Consider the following 22,251-nt stretch of genomic DNA (forward strand, 5'->3'; position numbering starts at 1 on the left):
ACATTTTTTGTAATGTAGATTTTTGTACATAATTTTCTAGGGTTTTAAGAAATAAAACTGTAAAACCAGAAATTCCATCATAAGGCCCATTGGTCCTTCACATAAGTCATCAGCAGGTTTTGAACCCATGATCTTTACACTACAGCAAAGAGCTCTGAGATTTAAGCTAGCTGAGTGTAGCTGGTTATAATAGTAGGCTATTATTTTCCATGTTGGCCAACCTTTAGTGGGAGATATGACACCCACTTTTCTAGTGGTTTACACACCTATTAGTTGTTAAACTGCAGGAGAATATTGGGAATCAGGATTCCTGTTTTGGATGGGAGAAGAGGGCTATAGTGATTGATTGCTTGTAGCTCAGCCAAACACATAAATTTGGTATGTCCTATCCAAAAGGAAGGGTCTGCCATATTGGAGATCTCATTTCTATTACATGATCTTGTCCAACCTCTTTGTTATCCCATGTGTAAGATGGGGGACTTATACAATCCCCCCTCTTAAATAAGGTGTATGATGATTTTGTCAGAAAGAGCTATAAAGTGGTCAGAATTATTAACACATGTTAGTAAGAGAGCTGTGAGTAGAACTCATATTGGCTTGTCTGCTATTAGCCTAGCACATTTCCCCCTAGGCTAAAGAGTACCTTGCTGCTGGTGATGTTCTAGTTATCCCATCCATAGCTCTAGCAGGCTGCACTCTCCATGTAGGGAGCTCAGTTGGGTCTGAGAGCATGCCCAGTGTAGTTTGCAGCCAGGGAGCTCTGAAGAACTGTAGCATGCTCAGATGGAATATTCAGAGATTTTTAGCAGACAGCATCTAACAAACTCTACTGAGCGTGTACAAATGATGATTTTCAAAAGCTTATAATTCAGTTAAAAAAGATGAAATTTCACAGGGATGGCAAAAAGGCATCGCTCTGGAAGGACCATTTTAAGCTTCTATTCCAAAACATGGAGGTGCCAGGACTCTTCAAAGAAATGGTAGGACAAGTTTTTTAACTAACCCTATTCCTGAAAATGGCAGAAATTTGCTGAAGCTTAAAACAAAACAAAATAAAAAACAAACAAAACCACCAATAACCTTATTCAGCCTGAGGCAGATAGCAAACATGGAAAACCTGAGCCTGAGTGGTTAAAGTTTGGCAAAATTATAAGCAACTGAAAACAGGGGCTTATAATGGATATTGTTAGGTGACCTTAAGTGTGTCTGTAGGAAGGCGCAGTGGCCTTCCTCTGAGCCTGGGCCCGCGGAAGGGCAGCAGGCACCCAATCAGACTCGAGACTCGCCGGCAGCCCAGTCTGCCCGGCAACCAGGCAGCTGGTCCCCGATAGGTCCTGCCGGGCGGCCAACCCGGGAGCAGGGGGGCGGAGCCGTAGGGAGGGCAGCAGCCATAAAAAGCAGGCCCTGCAGCTCAGAAAAAAAAAGGCTGCCGGCGGAGACAGACATACTGCCTTGCTGGCTGCAGTAAGGGGCTGAACCACGCCAGACCTCCGCCTCAGGTAACCCTCTCCCGGCCTTGAGGGCCCCGGGGTGACCCCAGTGACCCGCCTCTAAGGCCTGGGTTGGGCCTCCAGGCCCCCTGGACTGGCCGAGGCCTACAGGCCCGAGGCGCTGGACTCAGCCTCAGGCCTGCAGTGGCTGGGACGAGCCCCCTGAACCGGAGAGCTGGGAGTTCCGACCAGAAGCTGGTTCGGACTTGGAGGAGCTGTCAGACTCCCAACCCCTGGAGGCAGGACCCGACCTGGAGGAGTTGCCGGAGGCTGAACCGTACCCCCAGCCCTGTGATCTGGAGGAGCTGCCCCTTGCTGAGGAGCTTCCCAATCTACCCCCCGTGGACGCGGAAGGACTGACCGGCCTACCCCATGCGGTGTACTCTGACGACCCAGAGGAACCGACGGACACAGGTACCGGGGAACCCGGGGAGGAAGGAGCCCAGGGACAGCTAGAGGCGTGGCTGTACTAGGGGTAACGCCCAGTCGGTGTGTTGCGGCAGGAGCCCCGCCGACTGAGTGGCAAAAACCGTGCCACTGCTAGGGCCCTGGCCTGGGACGCAGTGGAGTTGAGTGGGCCTGCGTCCCCCTCCTCCTCCCCCCTGACCCTTGCCAACCCCCAAAGGGGTGAATAGCTTCTCCCGCCTACTGAGCTCGAACCCACTGCTCGCCCGCCCTGCCTGAGGGCCGGGGCGAAAGGCTCACTGCTCGCCCGCCCTGCCTGAGGGCCGGGGCGAAAGGCTCACTGCTCGCCCGCCCTGCCTGAGGGCCGGGGCGAAAGGCTCACTGCTCGCCCGCCCTGCCTGAGGGCCGGGGCGAAAGGCTCTAAAACTACCATTCCCCTGTGGACATAGGAAGGCGCAGTGGCCTTCCTCTGAGCCTGGGCCCGCGGAAGGGCCATCAGGACTGGACCGGGCAAGAGCCCGTCCTACAGTGTCACTGACAGCTTTGCCTATAATAATATATCAATATATAAAATAGGGAATGTGATGCTGACAGACCAGATGGCAGCTCATGCCAAGGCCCTCACTGAACAGTGACAAATACATAGCTGGAAACCAGTCTGACTCACCTGTGTGTTATCTTTGTTAAAATAGATGTTAAGTTTATAAGTATGTGTTTAGATTTGATTAAATGCTTGTAGGCTGCTATATGTATTTATCTCACTTATATCATCTATAGCCCATGGTATAAAGTTATATTGAGGTATTGCAAGCCTCTGTAATTGTGTAACTCACCAAACAGGAAGGAAGCATTAATTAATGTAAAATGCTGATCCTACACATAAGAAGGTCCATTGAAACCAAATAAGCCATTGTGATCAAAGGACAAAGTCCTTGTTAATTGCCATCTCTACTCCCATGAAGCACGGACCAGTGCGTGAACTCATCCCATCAGCTTGAACTTGGGGAAAGCGAACAAAAATGCCCAACAAGTAGGCACGGGGTCTCACTGTGCTTAAATCAGAAAGGTTAATATTTCTAAGCATAAGCAAGAAAACCCCAAGTTGTTTAGTTTGGGTGAAGGATACATAGACTGTGCATATATATAGCAGCTACTATCGCCTTTTGGAATCTGTTTGTGTATGTTTACCTGCTTTAACCTTGTAAATAACTCTCTTCTCTTTTTCCTAGTTAATAAATCTTTGGTTAGTTTATTATAGGATTGGCTACAAGTGTTGCCTTTGGTTTGAGGTCTGAGGTGCAATTGACCTGAGGTAAGTGACTGGCCCTTTGGGACTGGGAGTAATCTGAATATTGTGATTTTTGGTGTAAGGGACCAAAGGCAAGCTTGCCTAGGTGGCAAGATAGACTGGAGTACACAAGGGGATTGTCTGTGGCTACTTGATTGGTGAAATCTAAGTACAGAACACACAATCAGTTTGTGGTTTGTGCCCTGTTTCTTCACAGTCTGGCCTGAGGTTGGCCCTCATGGTTGTGAGCTACTCTAGATAGTTTGATAGGGCACACATCCTATGATGGGATGGACAAACTGGACCAGGGCAGGCAGGGGTTAATAATGAGAGGGTGAAGCTAGCCCCAGGGGTGTTGAAACAATTTGTATAGTAGGGGTGCTGAGAGCCATTGAACCAAACTGTAAACCCTATATATGATCGAAACCACTTCAAGCCAGGGGGTACAGCAGCACCTATGGCTAGATCTGCCCTGCAGCACCTGCCAGCAATATAAAGCTTGAAGTGAGGTGGAAATCAAAGGAAAGGAAGTAGGCTTTAAATTGGTCAAAGCAGTAATGCCCATTAATTACAACAGGAATATTGTCTTAGTAAGACCTACAGTTTTAGGCCTTTAGTGTATCACCAATTATTTTTGGTGTTCTCTGATAAAGGAAAATGTTAAAATAAATGTTATTCTCAGCAATACAGAAATGTTATTATTGGACATAGCTAAACAACAAGAGATTATGCTAACAGATAATTAAAGGATGGCTTAACCATGTGATTAAACTACTTATGATGTCCCTGTTATAGCAACATTGCATGAAATGTATTTAGCAAACACCAGAGCAAGTTGATGTAACTATTTGTAACCTTATTTTTCTTCAAAAAGAAGCCATTGGTAAAATCCATCAATGGGCTGAGACACACCAAATACAATGTGAAGAATGGCTCAGTGTATATTTTACACAAACTTTTCTTTGAATATTTTCTGTCAAGTAAATTTATATAGAGGAAAAACTGAGGCAGGAAGAATATGCAATGGCATGGCATAAAGGTTTCATTGGCATGATGCTAGGAGGAAAGCATTTGAGATATAAATAATATATTAAAGTTGTGAAACTAACCACTACAATCTAGGCAATGAAACAACAAGCAAGGAATGTGGAACTTAGTTCTGAATTTCCAAGCTTTAGTAAGTTTACATCACAAAAAAATAAGATTGTCAAAATCTTAATTAATAATACATAATTAATATGAATAGAGTGGCTTTCTTCCTAAAGGATCTCCAAGTGTTTTACAAACTACAGTCTCCCTTGTGCTTTAAAGGCATATCCAGCGCACTGGAGTTGGGAAAGTATGTTGAGGCCCTATTTCATCTCATACTGGGGAAGAGGAGGAGTAGAATTGGCAATGGGGTCCCAGGCCATATAACTCTGTGGCAGCCATCATGGCGGAGACTCTCCTTTGTTGCCCATTTGCACTCTGTGGCTGTGGAATCTGGGTTGTGAAGCTCCAGAGAAACATAGTGGATTCAGGATATGGTCCCATATTATTTACTAGATGGACTCAAAAGTAAGGCTGGTCAAAAATTTTCAATTAAAACACATTATTTAAAAATGGGTTTCTAGCTTAAAAAAAACCAATTTTCATATTAAGTGCCTGCTTCCCCTGAAGTGTGTGTGTGTGTGTGTGTGTGTGTGTGTGTGTGTGTGTGAGAGAGAGAACTGAAAGCCAAAACTTTTAGGGTGAAACCAGAAATTGTTCAATTTTCTGGCAGTTTTTAGCTGATTTTTTTTCACTTGCCAAGAACTGGAAAAAAATGGGTTTTGGTTTTTTGATGAAAAGTCCATACTCCACTTGAGGGAAAAACATCCCATTTTCTGATCAGCTCTACTCAAAGCTCAAGAGATTTATTAATGCCTGTGACTATGTTTACCCAATGAAATGTGGTGAGTGTGTTTTGTAAATGTGTATTTGGAAAGTGCCATCACTTCCTCTCCCCTGTATACATGATTGTGGCTGCACTATCATAGCCAGAAGATTTAAACTAAGCGCCCTACACACCACAGAAAATGCTGCTTCTGAACAGGCAAAGATCTGCTGAATCACACAAAGTGAAGCCATCTTTCAAGAGCAGAGCAAGATGCTTTGCCGTGCTCTGAGCCCCCAGAGGGCTAGAGGACTGAGAAACTCTCTGGGATTCAAAACCGGGTTTCCTGCATTGATATATAGGACAGCAAGTTGGTGCCTGAGTGGATTTTTCCAGGGTTTCATACAACAGCTTTCTACTTTTTAAAAAATAAAAAAGATAGTGAAAGCAGCTGTGACCTCACTCTATGCCAAGTTCAGTTTAATTCAATCAAAGATTTTTGTTTACAGTTAAGCACATTCTTGTTTCAGGGTTCCTCAAATATAAAAATGGCCTATTCCTATTTTTAATTAATAAATCTCTTGAAGTCAATGAGTCGCTGAGTAACAAGCAGAGCCAGATGATTAAATCAAGTAAAATAACACTTTTTTACGACCTTAAAGGTTACATTTAATGTCACTAATTTTTAATGGACAATCCATTTGGAGGGGGAAAAGGGAAAATAGCCAACTATTGTAGGGCTGCTTTGCCTGTTGGGAGCCTTACAGTGAGAGAGGCTGGAGATTGTAAACTGTGGGGCTGAAGGCACATTCCCCCAAAGATGTTCTGAAAGAGTTAATACTGTTGATAATCTTTTCCACTGAACCTCCTCCCTGGGGCAGACACAGTTCTGGGGAATTGCTGGTGGCGTGTCTCCACCACAGCTGTGTTTCTAGAGTGTGGGTTGGGGGCACCATGGCCCCAGAGCCAATGTAGAAGTTTATTGCCTCCAAACGGATATATCCCTGGCCTCCCATAGATCCGCCAGCTTCCAGAGAGATGCTATGGGGCTAAAATTAGCAATGTAGACATTTGGGCTTGGGCTGGAGTCTAAGCACTGACCTAGGAGGTGGATCTCAGAGCCCAAACTTCTACAGCTATTTTTAGCCCCATAGAGCGAGTCCTGTGAGCCTAAGTCATTGACCCAGGCTCTGAGACTCATTGTTGTGGGTCTTTTTTTAGCAGTGCAGACATATCCTGTATTTTGAAAACTTGACCCAGGATAAACATTTCACAAATGCTTAATTCCCATTTTAAAAAATGACATTGATATATGGGAGTGTTCAATCTTGTATAAACACTGGAACATTCAAGAATCACCAAACATCACTGTCCATTTTAAATGTTGTGATTAAAATTCACTGGATTTATTTTTAAATTCAAATTTCTTATGTAGTTTAAAAAATACTGATTTCATACATGTTGAATTGGTTCACAAAAACGGCCTCACCGTCTGATTGTTTGGTGGTTGTGGAAATGCTTGAAGTTCATTTTAGAGCCAGCTCTTTCATCATTGGATCAATGGAGAAAGAAAAGAAACTGATACAAATTACATAATTTGATTGATGCAGAATACATGTACACAGTATTTGATGAGTAACATCAGAGGTCCCCTAACCAGAGATATAAAGGAAACTAAGGGCCAAATTCCTGCAATCCTTAGTTAGGGAAGCAGCATAGTTCAATATTGATAGTGAGCTGCATTGGAAATCTCGGTTCTCTTCCCAGTTGTGCCATTTTTCTCCCTGTGTGATCTTGAGAAAGTTACTCTGGCCAAAATTTTCCAACACATCTTCTAATTTTGGGCATCTCTAAAGTTGGATGGCTACACGCTTGAAATAGGGATTTTATGGAACTCAAACAGTGCAAATGACTTGTTCTGTTTCTTATTGTTCTTGTCACAAACATCAGCTCCATGCAAGGCAAGAGAGTGAGAGAGAGCGCACCCTGCAAATGAATTCATAGAGCTATCCAGTTTAATGCACCCCTAAGAGATATCCCACTATAAGTCCATCCAAAACATGGGTTTGTTCAGCACCAGTGTGAGTACAATTATACAGTTCTGGCATGGGTAGTGCTTTGCATGGGGATGGTCCACCTGTACTAGTCAAGCCCTGGCTAACTCTGCACTGAAGACATACCTTTAGAGGTGTGAAACACTTGCTGGAGGTCTGCAGAGAACTGGTTGGTCACATGATGCTGGCTCACTTCCTTGTTTCCAGCTACTAAACTGCAGTTTAAAAGAGTAAAAAAATATAAGTAGTGTTTTCCTAGTATTACTTTTTCATACACGTGACTTCTGCGATTCTCACATGGAAGTATTTTGATTGCAAATGGGTATCCTACAAGATGATGTCTCTATTCAGATGTGGTCCATACTATGAAAAAGTTCAAGGGCCCCTGCACTTGGATATTTACAAAACCTGTTATGCCTCTTGTGACAGGGCCAGACCGCACAGCTATGAAAGAGTGCTGGAGGACATGTATATTCGCCCCAGGCTCCAGAAAGCCCTCTTCCCTGGGTAACCCAACTGGGGCTAATTTAAGACAGTTGGGCCAATTAGGCCACCTGGGGCCTATCAAAGAAGCTGCCCCAGCAGATAAAAGCCTCCACTTCAGGCAGGCCAGAAAGGCTGAAGGGAGTTAACAGCCAGAGGAGAGGAGGCACAGAGCGAAGTGAAGCGAAGTAAAGCAGAGCGGAGAAGAGCTGCCCTGCCCTGCCCTGCCCTGCCGCAGCGACAGCCACAGGGCTTGGGGCTATCATCTGCTGTGGCTACCACACTGAGGTGGAGAAGGTTCCAGTCGGGGAAGGCGGAACAACCCCTCACGCTGGTACCAGGGAGCAGGCTACAGGCCGGGGGGCCACGGACAGGCGACCCAGGGAAGGTAGTCGGTCTCAGGGACTGAGCAGGGTGAGACCACTCCTCACAGGGTCCCTGGGTCGGGGGCCCAGGGCAGAGGGCGGGACTGGATCCCCCCCGCACTCCCCTCCCAGCCGCACCACTGGCATAGCCGGTGAAGCGCAGGATCCACAGAGCGGAGCAGGCGTACCCTGCCACACTCTTTTCATACATAGTCTACCAGATACTCGACTGCCATCTGGTAGGAATTAATACAATTTAAAAATGTTTTCAGTATACTGCAGTTAATGTTTAGGATATAGTTTCTCAATTACCATCTTTTTCAAAAACATTTAATGTCCTGCTTTAATCTACATTTTACAACATTTTTCCCCCTATATAGCACTCAGGGTATTACTGTGGATTTTCTCCTACTTGGATGGTATAAGGTTATTTTAAGTATTTGTGAATTGCATTAGTGAATGTTATTTCTCTCGAACAACCATGTGTTTTATTGGCCATTAGCTCACAGACGATTCAGAATCAATTCAGTTTGGTGTCCAGCATTGTGCAGCCCTGTCTACAAGAGATATGAGTAAATTTTCCAGTTTGACTTTCAAAGTGACTTAGGTGCTGTTGAAAATGTTACCCTGTGATTACATGGGAAAACAAGGTTTAGAGCTTAAAAGTTGCCTCAAAGTGGCAGCTTTGTTGCTGGCCATACACTGGAAAATCCAGTGCTACAGATGCTATCAGCAATGCTAAAGAAATGCAATCACATTTCCAGATATTTTCCCCAAAAGTTCTCTTACCTTTGTCCCAGCAATGGGCCTCTGACATGGTAAAGAATTTTAGAGGCCATGATTATACGTATGTGACTTGCTGTAAATAACAAATCTGGAGAGAGAGTGTAGCTGAAATGAGAATAAATATTTCATGCCAGATACATCACAGAGATGTCCAACCTAATTCAAAATCCATCAACATTCGCAGCCTACTGCACGCGGTGGCACATGTTTACGTTTTTAGTATTCTGCTGAAGGGTTTGTATTCTGCTGTACAGTTTGGGATTATGAGGAAAGAAAAGAAGAACTGAATATTGTAGGTGATAGTACAAAATACAATCCTTTTATTATAACCCATTGTCTAAGCACCAGAGAATCATACTCACACAATTCAGCCTGATTTAATAATTTATTTCTAAAGTGTAAAAAGTGCCCAAAGTAATGTACAAAGCAATTTCTTAATATATTGTGTCACACTCGTTATTTTAAAATAATGCAGAGATAGGTTTATATTCTTTTCTTTTTTGATCTAATATAACCTCACCCATTGATGATAATTGTGTGGACAAATTTCTCCCTTTCTTTTCCATAAATTCTATTCATTGTACCAATACCTTAGAGAAATAGGGAATTATTTTCAAAGTTTATTTTTGTGTAGAGACAAGATATGAAATGATCAGGAAAAGTACCCTGGAGGTTCTTCACTTTGTCAAAAGATATACTATAAGGTTTCTCCACTGGGCCTGTCCACGTATACTAATGTAAAACAATGGAAACAAAAATAATTTAACTTTGAATGCCAAATAAGACTATTTCTTGTAAGTTTCCTATACAAATAGCTACACACAGAGGGTCAATGTACAAACTCCAAATAGGGCTGTGTGGCTACAGAGAGACAGTGGGTGCTATTAAAAGCTTGACATTTATCTCTCACAGTAGTTAAATTTACCATGGTATTTGCGGTATTTCCCAACCTAAGTATAGGGAATGCCACAAATTCCATGGAATAGATAATTACTGCATGCAAAAAATGTTAAGGTGCTAATGATGCTCCCTGTACCAATGATTGCATTGGATTTTAGAAATAGATTGTGTTTGATAACAAATTTGCAGTTATAAAACACCTTTTATCTAAGTGGATCTGAAAGAGAATGACAAAGTTTCTTGGCTGATTGTACAAACTACCTTCATAGGAATCATTGTGGTCATTGCTGAGGTTCTGTCACCCTTAGAATAAAAACCAGCAAGTGTTGTTAGTGCAGAGAAACACGATGCAGAAACTTAGGAACATAAGTGTCGAATACCATGTGCAAATGAAACTGCAACAGGAATTAGAGAGGAAGGATGATTTTGTGGTTAAGGCACTTGAATGGGATTTGGGAGATTGGGGTTCTGATCCCAGCTTGACATAGGTTGTATGATTGGGACCTCAGTTCCCCATCCATAAAATGGGGTCCTAAGGCTTCCTTTCACCTACTCTTTGTCTTGGCTATTTAGAATATAAACTCTTCTGTACAGCAACTATATCTTATTACTTGTCTGTACAGTGCCTGGCACAATACAGGCACCAACTGGGATTAGGGCCCACATGTGATTGAAATAGTATGGACTTCTGACAGGCAAAATGGAATTTGGCCAGGAAACCAGGATTAGCAGCCTTGCTCTTGCAAAATATACCATATGATTTGCAGTGAGCACAAGCAGTTGGAACCTTGCATTTATTTCTTATCAGAAAGATGGCACCTCCAGCAGCGCCCTGTCTCCTAGCATTAGGTTGAGCACCGGTTCCGTGACGACTCAGCGGGAATAAAGCCACTTTCTGAATTAACACCATCTCTTCTTGCTGAACCTGAGTTTTCTCTAGAGGCCTCCCATTCATGTACTTGCTTGACCTGAGCCTGAAGCTTCTGAAAACTGATAAGAATTAAGCTTGATTTGGGGTAATGGCAGAAGATATTTTATTTGGATTTTGTATTCATATCAAAACACTACAAACATTCAAATCCAGGTTAGATACATCTAATGTCCCAGTGGCTGTATTATGCATTATCTTAAATGGAATTGTGGACTCTTGAACTTGCCATTTCATTTCTATGTCCTTTATCTAAAATTGCCTTTTAAAATGTGTGTATTATTGATATTAAATGAGAAAACTGCATTTATGTTTTAAAAGCCTATTGATGTAATGTTATGAGTGTACAGGAGAACAGACAGAAGTTAGGAAATGTACCAATTTAACTTTGCTCTTTCTACATGTAGAATTCAATACAGTTTTTACTTACACCATCACACATCCTTTTGAAATACAACTTCTCACAACCGCTGTAGCTGAGCACCTGAATAGGAACATCCAGAGCCAGTTGCAAAGGCCTTTGCTGCAGCATATTAATCCTGTCCCAGTCACCAACATAAGGTTGCTCTTTCTTTCCCCAACCCCTGCAAACTTCAGAGCCCCCAGAATGACTTAGCTTTCCCAGTCTCTCCAGAATAAAACACCCAAAGTGTCTCTCAATTTGCCAATTTTCCCACAGACTCCAAAAATGGGAGCTTACTGTAACCCTAGAATGTGATATAATTGCAGCCATTTTGTTTGTCTAGCCATTGTTAGCGAAAACCAAACATCACATAGCTAGGAATAATTGTTAGGTCTGAGAGGCAAAGACAAACAGCTGCATGATTGGACTTTTGCTAATCAGAATGAGGATGGGACAGAAAGTTAATGGACCATGAGAATGGAAGGGAATGTTTGGATAGGCAACCTTGCTTTTAAAGTGCCCCTGACTATAAGTTTTATTGTTGTTGACTTTCGAAATACTAGAAATGCTTTGATGAGAAGAGATAATGAGCAATTTGCTGAAACTGGGAGAATTGGTGACCCACTAGGAGTCACTATGAGCTAGGTGCTTTGTTTAAATTAGCTATAAAAGATTAAGTAAAAGAAAACACTTTGGAGCAGTTCCTAGAAGCAGAATCTTCTCTGACACCCTACTTCCTAGCAGGACGGTGACTGGCCATCGGCGACCTGCTGTTGTTCACTTGAAGCCATCTCAGACTTTAGGTAATTATGTTTTGGGCTGTCCTGAACCTATTGTGATAACATAGATGTGTGTGTGCTTGTCAGACCTAATACAAAGTAGTTTTTAGGAAAAAGCACTCTGGTTTGTATCGCTCATTTATTAGTCAGAGAAGTTGTGTCCACCTTGATTTATTCCTGACACTGTTTGGAAAACAATTAATTTACCACTGCTTTGGGTTCTGAAAACCTGAGTAACACTTACCACATATTTTCCACCCCAAAATCTCACGTCACTTTCCCCTGGCCTAGAGCATGGACTACCACACTCCACTCTCCCCTCCTTCCAATGTTGCCCGCAACGAAGAGGAAATCTATTCTCCTACTCATGCAGGAGGGCTGTCTCAGACAATTTCTACCTAATCCACCGTACCACAGGGGCTGGGGAAAGAATCAGTATGATAAGGAAAATAACCTGTTCACAAGAAAGACAAATCCACCCTCAGCTCGTTTGAAGAGGCTGTCTCCCTAATCCCAGGGGGGATGCCTTCAAAACTTCTCTGAAATCACCTGCTGCATTGTCTTGCATCGTGAAACACACTGTGCTAAGCGTTTTCCAGTAAAAGTGAACTCCATCTGTATAGCTTGGATGATTCAGCTACCTGTCTAGTTGGTGTTGTTTGAATTAATTGATCTATTGCAGAACTCATGTTTCCTCTCATGCCTTGTTTGTCTATGTGACAATCACATTTGATTTCACACTTTCACTTTGCCATATGTATTGCCTTCATGTCTGTAGGTCACTTTGCACTGACAGTTCAGGTAGTGTGGCACTGGACTCTGATAACTGGTTGGTATAATTAAACTAAATATCCTTCACAAATGCTTATTAAAGCTCAGTAGAAACCTATTTCCCAACTTTTCTCTCTCCCTGCACTAGTTTCCCATAATTCTTCACTTATCTCTTACACAAGCTCTGGCTCAATATGCTTTACATGATTTAAATGTAGTAACAAAACAAATCTAATGGACTGGATCATTCATTTTTGTTTGGCATACCTTTACATGGGGACAGAGGCTACAGTACTGGCCCATTTAGGGATGGGAGGGCCTAAATTTTCAAAAGCTACTAGTGATTTCAGCTTCTTCAAATTTTAGTTGTCCAACTTCAGACATCTTGAAGGGTCTGGCTTTCAGAAAGTGCTAGGCATCTGATGATCAGGTCCATTCAAGACATCTCAAGTTGGGCATCCAAAAATAGAGCAACTGCATTCAATAATCACATCTGAAAATGTAGTCTAGGGATCTTTATTATTTTATCCATACAATTCCATACTACTAAGACTACAAATTTAAAAGCCTTGATTCCCTGTAGTTAGATAAGTACCCTGCCATGGGGGATCTGGGTTTGATGCTCAGGACTGATCTCTAAAGCCTTGTCTACATTGTTACAGGAGTACTCCATTTCTGTATATATGTAAATAGATAAGGTACCAGTAGATGGCACTGAAGAACATGTGACGTAGCTCCTGTGTTATGTAGGACCAATAAAACTTCTTGTGTATTGCAAATGGCTTCCTTTGGCAATTCTTAACATGAGTTCTTAACACTTACTAGACATTTTTCCCTAAAATTTCCTACTATTACCACAGTCCAACTCCACTGGTGCTAGAAATGGTGGGAAATTTTAAGGAAAAATATCTAATGTAGGCACACACTAAGATTGACAGGGAATGGAAGAACACTGCGGACACAACGTACTTGTTGCCTATTAGGTGGAGAGGGAGTGCAGCTCTTTAACCTGCAGTGATCCCCTGTGAAAGGACAAGTAGTTGCATTGTTGTGTTGGAGAGGAAATTCCAACCTGCTTTCCTTTACTAAGTGAGTCAACTCTGATGAAGGTGTTGTGAAGGTAGAAAGTGCGAATGTTTCACTGACGGCTGAAAGTAAAATCCTCTGCGTGTCTTCTCTCTTGTTAAAGAGACTCCGAAAACAGAAAATGAATCTCTAACCTGGGATAACTTCGAGAGCAAAGCATTGGTGAATAGGTGAATATGAAATAATGAAGTCTGATCATAATCTATACATGACTTTCATGCTCATACTACCCATGTACTAAGCACTGTCTTTTTCAGTGTTGATATATTGCACGGTTCTTACTGTACCTTGATAACTCATTGGCTTCGCTGTTCTTCAGCATTTTAAGGCAAGATCCCTTGGTCCAGTTAAGCTGCACTATGCGCTAGACCTGGAATGGGGAGGGAGAAGGTGGCTCTAAGCCACATTTCTATGTCTCTGATCCTCAGCCTGACTAGAGGTAAGCGAATATCAACAAAAGTGGCCCACCAGGGACTGTTGCACAATCTAGGAATCCCTATCACTAACGCATTCCAGTTCTGCCCTTGACAATGTCCTTGATCCACTCAGGACTACCCCTGAACTGAATGGTGTGTAGAGCCAATGCTTCTTTCTTCACAGTATGACTTCCATTGGTTAGAATGGAAGAGAAGCTTTGTGTGAATTTTCCTAGGATAGACATGACTTTAATGTAAGCAAGTTATGGAACAGCCATTTATCAAGTACAGTGTATTTTTTCTGTGAATCATCCACAGTTCAGTTACATTCCTCACAGGAAGGTAGTCACCAGTTTGTTACAGCAAAGTGTGAAAGGGCTCACTACCAGCTACAAAGAGGCGTTTCTAAATCTAAAATGTAAAATAAACATTCTGCTAAAAAATTAGTATAAATTTGCATAGGACATGTGTAAATCAATGCAGTCCTTGAGCAACTGTGACCTATGTGTGAAATTACGTGGGCTTCTCTGCTATCTAGAAAAATTAAGTGTAACTTCCGGTACCATGGCAACATCATGCATAATGCTGCTTTCTTTAAAAAAAAGCATTCAGAAATATATCCTGAACATTTCTGTGTGCTTTGCAATGTTTCATTAGGAAATAAGTGCTTCAATGAACTGATGTGTATTACTCTTAATTTTCAAATCTTTCTCTCTTGCCTCTTTCTCCCTCATCTCAAATAGTCTTTCAAGAAATATCTGTGACTTCTATTAGATTCTGGCAGAAGTGGATTAGCTTCAGAATATTTCATAAAGATTATCACAAAATCCAGACATGGACACTTCCGTCCCTGTTGGATAGAGAGAGTGGAATATCATATCTGATTTCCATTAATTAATTATTAAGAGAATTTCTTAAGGCTCAACAATACACTCATGAATATCTTAACTTTGCTGTAGGGACTGTATACATCTGAGTAAAATTGACATTTTGGCTTTTAGAGCAGTATAGTTACTAGTGGAATAAAAGCTTGCATTTCCCTGCTGCCATCATGGGAATTCTCTCCATTAGAAATTCTCACTATTGGTACAAGACGATCTAGGGGATGAGCACTGGGCTATGGAAGCTTTCAGCTCTTGGGGCCTGATTCTAAACCTATTGACTTCAATTGGCTGTAGAACAGGCCCTAGGACACTTGTCTGAATGTGAGAAATTGCTATGGAATGAAAGTGGTGAACATCAGTGGCTAGTATGAATTAAATCAGCTGTCTCTGTTCAGTTTTGATTTGCAAAAATCATAGTGTGCGTCCAACACCACACAAAATCACCATCACACTTAGCATAATCAGACTGCCTTGTTAATGGTCTGAACAGAAAGAATGAGAAGTAAGCAAGGGAACAAGTTAAAGATGGAGTCTAAGATACCTTCTAAGGCCCTAGATGTGATGCCTCAAGGTCAAGGATAAGGCATGTATGTGAAAGATCGTGCTATTTCCACGTATGCTGTACCTTTTTTGTGGATTTAAAGGAGATGTCATTCTCCAGAGATGTCACTCTAACATCTTTCATAAGCTTTAAAAATCACTTTAAGAATGAGAAAAACAGTTCCTTAAACTGTGAGGCATATCAAGAAAATGGGCCAAATTTATCTTTCATGTACACGTGTGCCTGACCCATAGCCGACTGAAGTCACTGGAAAGACTCTCATTGATTTCAATGAACTTTGGAACAGGCCCTAAATTTGGAGTTACTTCATTAATATTTACACCTGTGTAACAGGGAGCAGAGTTTATCCCCGTACCTTTAAAATATTCCTATTCCCAATGTGAGCCACTTTCTGACTCTGGGTACAGGTAGTTTAAACTGACTGGCCTTTTTAAAGTGAATTGTTGATGATTTTTTTTTTAATCTTTAATTAAGTGTAGGGCCTGATCTCCCCATGCTGTGGGAAGACCCAAGGGAGGGACTAAAGAGGAAGAAATCTGTGATATTCTTCTTGTTAAGTTTCCTCCCAAATTGTTTCACGGGGGGCGCAGTGCAAGGCTTTTCACTCCAACCTCCTTGGGAACAGGCCAGGGCTCTGGCTCCCAAAGGATCCATGGCAGGTTAGGACTGTCTTGACTGCTGTGTCTCTGGCACCTTCTCCAGTCTTTGTTGGCATGGCTTCAAGGTGTCTTGCTACCAGCACTTCTCCAGTCAGGGACTGGGTTCAGAAACCACCTAAAGGGCAGTCCTCATTGAATAGGCTGGGCTTCATGGAAAATTCACACACAGCCCTAGGCTAGGAGATGATACACAATACCCCTGCCCTCTCCACATCTCATTTACTCCTCCCCTGGCTTGCCTGCTTCCTGCCTTTTCGCCCTGCAAAGATCCACAAATCCTTCTCTAGGGCCAGTTAGAAGGGGGAACAGCGCTTCAGAGGAGGCTGACACCTCCACCCCCTTCCATGTAAGTGTGTAAGAGTTCTGAATGGAGCGTTCCTGCTGCATGCTGGTCTGGGGATGTATGATTGGGTCCTTGGTAACTAAATTGAGAAAAAAAATAATATTCCTTTTGCCCTTCTATCCTAACCAGCATCCCACCCCATATATTCCAACAGAATTTCATAACAGTTAAATTATTAGGGTTCTATAGAACTTTAATATCCGATAGAATGTAATAATATCCTTTCCATATACTTTTTTCCAGTTTTCCTGTAGAATTCTATAGTAAGGATGGAATTCTATATTAAATACTAGAACATGTTTTAAAAAAATCATAGCTCTTACATTTTGTAGGACAATTCCATAGCGTAAACAAATGCTGATTAGGATTACATGCATGTGAAATAAATTACTTTTCTCCCCTGCACTTTCTAGCTGCAGAATTCCTGAACAACAGAAAGGTTTTAAAAAATAAAAACAGGATTCCTTACTGAGCTCCTGTTTTTCACCCCAGTTCACAAAAGTAGTTTACTTTCATCAGTCACTGCACTATCCTAGTTATTTCAATGGACAGCTTCAATGGACTGCTTTAATGTAATGTGAATTCTCTACTGAAACTGGTGAGATAAGGAGGGGGATAAGGGTGAGGGGCACCAGGAATACTGAAGACATATGGTGGTACAACAATCAAAACAAAGGAAATTAATTCTGCCAGATATCATGACGCTGAATTGAAAACAGCTGGGATCATATATGGATTCAGCTTTTGAAGGAAGACAAAAGAAGACAAGGCAAAGCAAAGCACTAGGTCCAGAAGAAATGTTTTGTGTGAATGAATTTATATTGAAATATTTCAGAATGGCTGTTCACAAACAATTGTATTTTTTTCCTACTGGTACAGAAACCATGAGAGAAATCAAAAGCTACACAGAGCTTAAGAACACAGGGCTCTGTTCTCATCATTTGGCCTTATCTGCCCCTATCCGTGGGTGTTCCGTAGCATTCATTAATTTTATCTGCCTAGTATTTTGACATTGGAGATTTTAAAATGCACAGCTGTAGATTAGATTCTCAGAGAGATTTGAAATGCTGGCCTCACTGAAGTCAATGACAGTTATGCCACTGACTTCTGTGGACCCAGGATTTCACCACATGGGTTTAAAAAAGAAAAAAGAAAAAAAAAAAGGTCCAGTCCATTTTGGCTACTAATCATAACTCCTTTGAGTCACAAGAAAAAGGATAATAGGAATATGTGATTTGCCATATTGGGTCAGACCAATGGTTTGTATCAAGTCTGGTATCCGGGGTCTGGCACTGGATAATGCCACATGCCTCAGAGGAAGGAGACTTCCTCACCCATAATGCTCTAATCAGTATACAATGCTGCATTTGTTTCTGTGTGTGTTTCTTTAAGATAACAGTCTCTATGTAGTGAGTCAATTTTTCCTCAATGAAAACTTGTTTCAATTCATGAACTTGTCATTACCTTAATAGTTGTTCATTACTTGGCATCTGTGATAGGGCATTTGCCCCACACTGGCACTTATGAGGTTAAAAGCAGCCCTATGGAGGCTGTGTGAGAGGCAGCCAATAGGAGAGAGGCTGGGAAAAACAGCCAATCAAAGGCCAGCAGGCCTGTATACAAGGAAATGCAAGGCAGACCAGAGCAGTACAGAGCAGTGATGGTCTGGAGCTCAAAGAGGGAAGGTTGTGGCTCTCAGAGGCTGAGAGGCCTGTGGCACCTGAGATAGCATTACTGCTGGGAGTGGGTGGTAGCAGAACCTGAGGATGGGTAGAGAAGGTGCTAGAGCTGGGGAAAGTGCAATAGCAGCAGGGAGAGGAAGTTGAGGTGCAGCAGGAGGCTGTGATCCACAGGGTCCCTGGGCTGGAACCTGGAGTAGTGGGCAGGCCCAGGTGCCTCCCCCCCACTTGCTACTGGGGAAGTGGCAGAATAAGTTGCTGCAGGTGCCACTGAGGAAGTGGTGAATGAGATACTGCAGTAGCCACTAGGGAAAGTGGCTGGATTCTGGAGGAGTCAAACTTCTTCCGGAAGGGAGGAACATGGATTGTGGCTTGGCTGGAAGGCCAAGTCACAAAGAAGACATTGCGGGTCCTAAGAGGTGCTGGAAGGACCACAGGTGAACTGGGAGGAAGAATGATGGTGCACAGTCTGGGGATGTGAGTGTTGGCTTGAAGTTTATCCCCAAACAACCAGCAGGAGGTGCCAATCTTGCAGTGAGTGGTGTGAATCAGTTACAGCATCTTTAAAACATATGGTGTAGTTATTATTTAACATATTATTTAATATATAGTCCTCTATATTATTCCACTTCCAAGACATTTTTTAAAGGTTTTCTTACTCTAATGAATAAGGTATCGTACTGGGGGCAGTAACTGGAACCCAAGTTAGATTTGCTCACAAGACAACTAAAATTTGCTCCTGTGGGGCCAGATAATAAAAAATAGACACAAATCTGTTGCAGTCAATGGAGCTGTGCCAATTTACTCCAACTGAGGATTTGGCCCAGGGACTTTTGACCAGTTTCAAACTTTAAGGTGAAAAAGTTTAGCTTGCTCAAGAGCTGGGGAAATCATTAATAACCTCTTTATTCAATGAATTTTGCCTATGTCTAACTGCAGATTGTCTGCAAACAGATCCCAGTTCACTCCCATTACATTAAAGTGCTCAGATATTACAATAATGGGAGCTATAGAAGTACCATAGATGTATTTGTAATTCAAAATTATTTGCCAAATAATTTCTGATAATAGTTCTGGATTTCTACTTTATTCATGAGCAGTTTGTTGTGAGCATTTACTATCGAAAGTTGAACTATTTTGACCGTGTACACAGGCCATGGAATATTCCCTGACTAAAAGAGCGTAACTCTTAGATTCAAGCTTCCAGTAAAAACATTCACATTTAGATATTTGAAATACACTTTCCAGGAATATTCACTTAAAATCCACATGTTCCATGAGTATTCCTGCTACTAAGCTCACTTACTGAAATATTTATGAGATGTGAAAATTGGCAAAGTGAACTCCTTAAAAATGTAAATGGTTATTCATGTAAACTTTGTTTAATTCTTCATCCAGTGCTCTTTCTTGCCAAATTACACTTCATGTATGGCAATTTCCAGTTACCAGTGCACACCTCTACTCACGGTGGCACCTTGACATAGCCCAAGGTTTATGGGATACTCTGAGTGATCGTATCTGTTGGTCTAGGCATGTATAAGGCCTTCACCACTGTGGTATGTTAGCACCTTTTGTATTTCATGCAATTGAATTTGACAGGTGTAAAAATACCATTTGCATCTCAAAAAACCTCTATCACAATTGGCAGGGCTGGGCACCCTTGTGTGCAGTTTCAGTAAAGGCCAGTGATTCACTAGGTATGGAGAAGGAACTGTCTTCTCATTGAGGGCAAATTGACAAGGTAATATAGGAAAGCTTACATTGTCATTGCCTATACTGTGCCTGTACTCTGGATAGAGATCATCATCAGTCCCTCCAGTTTTCCATCGAAGCCTGTCACTTTAAAATTACAGGGGTGGGAGAAGAGGTGCACCCAGTGTGATTCTGAAGATAAGCCTCTTGGCTTTTGAAGGGACTTAGACTGAATGAAGACACAAGAGCTTTTTTTCTTAATATATTCACATGTAATGCTGATTGCTGTTAGGAATGAGCACAAAGAATGAGGGGAGATATACAAACCCAAATGTTCATTTCATCAGAAAGAAAATGTAGGTGGAAGCAGATGACCTAGATGATTTTATGAATAAAAGAGATAATCTGATGCAATCATTTCATTAATACACACATGGCACCAAATGAAAACACAGTAGACAGATGGCAACGAGAGGTCTTAGATGGGTGTTTTCAGTTTAGCAGCTAACTACTTAGCTTTTGTGGATTATACCAAATACTATCCGAAAAGAAGTGCTTGTAATATCAGTCTTTCAAAGAAAGTTCTACTGTTTCATAAAAGTAATATTGAAAAAAAATCTCATCAGCTACCCCAGTGATGAAGTCCAATTACAAAGCATAATGAGGCAACAAACAGGTATGTTTGATAAGGTTTTCTCTTTTTCACACTCTAGTTAATAACTTGCAAATATTTAAAAAGGGTCTCTTGCTGCATATGGCTAACGTATATCTCTGGGGTCTCTGAAGGTTAGCAGTTTCAATGAAAATCATGATTTCATGTAAAAGTGAAATATAAGAAGTCACCACGGCTTCTTTGAATCTTAGTGAAGCATTAATTTGTTGTAATATCACATTGCTGCTGCTGCAAATAAATAAAAATAGTCCATAAGAAAAAATTATTTCAAGATACATTGGCCTAGGTTCGCTAACGTGTCCAATTGCTATTGGCCACAATAGCAAGGTGGGATGACCTGTGCAAGGTAGCTGGTTGCAACACCCAAATTATGGGGCTTGCCCCATTTATAGCAGATTGGGAGATGATCTAATGTGTGGCCCCGAGGAGCCATCTGCCTGCTGGAATTGCCCAGAGGCCACTGTCCTGCATTCATGCCATCTTTCACGGCATGTCACCTACATTGGGGGTGTGGCATAGGAGCCACCTATGCTAACTATTTCCCACTGTGGTCATCCCTGTGCAGGAGGAATCCCCAGCTGAAGAACTCTGGCTGCTTTCTGGACCCTTTGCATTAGGAGTACTGTGCAAAGCAGCTGGATTTCTCCAAGAGGGAATCTGGCCTATAGCTTCTTAGAGACAGATTAACCTCAGTTTGGCATCTAAACTGAGGAAGCATACAATCTCACTCTCCAAACCTAATCCAAAATCCATCCAATCTCTATTCTTATTATTTATTTTAACATTCATATTGTGATAGCATGAGCTCCAAACATATGCAGGCTTTGACACACTGCTATTTTTGTAAGAGTTTCTTGAGCTACCATCAGAAACAGAGTAGAGTTCGTACTGAATTTTGCTTTTTCTTTCTTTCGTCTGTAAAAACATACAATTGTCCTTAAGGAAGCATGTTGCTTTTATACTCTTTGCATACAATTAACAAAATATAACACAGAAGAGGTCTGATCCTGTTGGAAACCAATATTGCTGCTGCTTTAAGAAACTGGTTTTGTAAGAGAGGGGATAAAGTTTGGTTAATCCTAGTTGCTTGTGAATGAAATGTAGGATGATTTACTAAAAGGAGTGTCACAGACAGAATAACATATCCCTAGCATGCTGGGCAGCCTGCTAGGCTGCAGATCCTGGCTCCTCAACAGGCTGATGTATTCAGTGGATTGGTATAAAACCTAAGACAGAGACAGTTGAAACTGTAGAATTTTCCCCTGTTCACCACTATTCCTCTCCAACCTCAGTATTGAGTATCATGATTAATTTGTCAAATAGATTTATCAATCTCTATATTTGGATATTGCTGATATTTATGTGGTTATTTGGGGAGTGTGAAAAATTGCTTTTATCCTACATCCTTCGGTGTCACACCTATCCTCTGCCAACTCCATGATTATTTTTGTTTATATGGTGGTAGGGCCTAAAAGCCACAATTGCGGTCCTGGCTTCACAGCACTAAGTGGCATAGGAATACAAGACACTGTCTGACATACCAAAGTACTGTGAACTTCAAGCAGCTTACACTTTGTTTTGTCTTTTGAGAATAATGCCATGAGAATCTTTCTGACAAATGTGGAACTACTTGCCCTAGATTAGACTGGCCTGGGGTTCAAGATGGTTCAATATTCATACCCAAGGCTAAGGTCCAAAGTCTTGCAAGTGCAAATGGAGCTTTTATAGCATTGGAAAAAGGAGATTCCTC

This window comes from Emydura macquarii, unplaced genomic scaffold (genome assembly GCF_026122565.2).
Source record: "Emydura macquarii macquarii isolate MOO-44397 ecotype Brisbane River unplaced genomic scaffold, CSIRO-AGI_Emac_v2 contig_1876, whole genome shotgun sequence".
Taxonomy (NCBI): Eukaryota; Metazoa; Chordata; order Testudines; family Chelidae; genus Emydura; species Emydura macquarii.